Raw genomic sequence first — 2,074 nt, 5'->3', positions numbered from 1 at the left:
TATGATATGTCAAGAGCTTTTTATTCTTTTGAACAACCAATAAAAAAAGAGAAAAGAAAGAAAGAAAAAAAAAGAAACACCATAATGTGGTAAAATAAACCAACAAATATTGTTGCAATAGTAATACTGAATGGAGAAAGAATTTTATTTATGACCAGCTTCATAATAACTATAAGTTCAAACTATGGTTATGTTTTTTCATTAAAAGAAAAGAATGACTGTTCTTTATAGTTATAGCATCTCTGAGGTTCTTATTAACTACTATATAATAAAATTACAAATTATTGTTAGTTATGCAATCGTTTTATACATGTCCAAAATCATTATACATATCCAAAATAGATTTTTCACATTTAAAGAACTTTACACAAAATATTGATTTTAATCACTTCCCACTGAAGAAAATGATCACTATCCCCTTATTTTAGTGATTAGACACAGAGAAGTTTACCTTCTTGCTTATTGACAAATGAATATAGAGTTGGAGGTCAGAGTATTCATCTAGATTTGGTTCTCATTCATTCTTGTCAAATGTCATTAGTAGTTTGTTTGTTGGCTTTTTTTTAATATTTACTTTTAGTTTTTGGCGGACACAACATGGGGTGCTGAGAATCAAAACTGGGCTGCCCACATGCCAGGGAGTGCTGTACCACTTGAACCACATCCCCTCTTGGGTGGCTTTTTAATGCAGTGCTTTGTGTTCAACCCAGTACCTCACGCATGCTAGGGAAATGCTTTACCTCTGATCCATAACCCTAGTCCCCAAAGTCCTTTACTTATTTTTTTGGGGGGGTGGGAGAGTGTGTTTGTGTAGTGCAAGGGATTTAATCCATTGCCTTTTATCAGCAAAACAAGCACTCTACTGACTAAGCTATAATCTCAGCCCTGATCTATACTCTTTTAACAGTGACAATGGAGCAGCCTGTCATTCAGCTTTTGATTCTGCGCCCACTTGGCTCAGGTTGGAGGCAGGGCATGAAGCCTTGATCAATCAGTCTCTTAGGTGAGAACTGTCCAACCCTCATGCAGCCGGTGATGAGGGGGAGGGCTTCCACAATCTTCTGTTCCCTTGGTGTCTGGAGCCCACCATTTTTTCAATCTTTTTGCAGGCTTCTGTCCTGGATCCAAGCCCAGGTGTCTGTGCTATGCAGAAACTGAAAACAAATCACAGGGAGAACACTGAGAACCCTGAGAGCCAGGAAATGGTAAGTGTGCCTTGTTATCTTGATACTGGGTAGGAAGGTGGCTTAAAGCTGACAGGAGTGGCAATAGTGGAAACTGGGAGTTGTGGCTAGTGACTCCTCATGGTCCTCTCCAGAGTCTTTTTACCACAGGGTCACTCTGTGGAAGCTTAGCCTTCACCTCCCTCTGACTAGTCTAGTGAGGCTTAGATCAGCAGTTGAAAACCTGGGCATTTTGTTCCATTATCGTAAGATATTTCCAGCTTTTTTCTAAAGCCCTTTGTGGGCTTCCATGTCCCATGATTCCAGCATGTCTCCAGATTGCATAATAAAGACTGAGATAATTACCAGGAGAAAATCACAACTCCATTTTTTGTATTCAAGCATGAGAGAGGCTGCTGATTTTAAGGCTTGTTACTCATGAGGGTTTGTTTTTTTGTTGGTTTATTATTTTTTTTCTGTGTGTGTGTGTGCGTGTTTGTTTGTTGTTTTCTTTTTGGTACCAGAAATTCAACCCAGAGGTGTTCATCCACTGATTCACTTTCCCACCATTTTTTAATATTTTTATTTAGAAACAGGGTGACTTTGAAGTTCTTAGGGCCTCAGACATTTGATGATGCTTGCTTTTAACTCATTCTCTTCATGAGTCCTGAGATTTTTAAATGTAGCAGAAGCAGTATCTCAAATCCAGAACAGAAACCTGAAATCCAGAACTTCAGATTATCTCTCCATAGGTCTCAGAATAAACCCCTAGTTTTCTAGCTCTCTGTTCACATATCCAAAACTAGGGTTCTCTGTTCACAGAGAGTAAGTTTAATAATGACCATGTAATGCAGATAATGGGCCTCACTCAAAGACACCTGGTGGCTAACTGAAAGATGTTAATGAGCACC

The sequence above is a fragment of the Callospermophilus lateralis genome, unplaced genomic scaffold (assembly GCF_048772815.1).
Source record: "Callospermophilus lateralis isolate mCalLat2 unplaced genomic scaffold, mCalLat2.hap1 Scaffold_1195, whole genome shotgun sequence".
Taxonomy (NCBI): Eukaryota; Metazoa; Chordata; class Mammalia; order Rodentia; family Sciuridae; genus Callospermophilus; species Callospermophilus lateralis.
Note: the sequence above shows the minus strand (reverse complement) of the source record.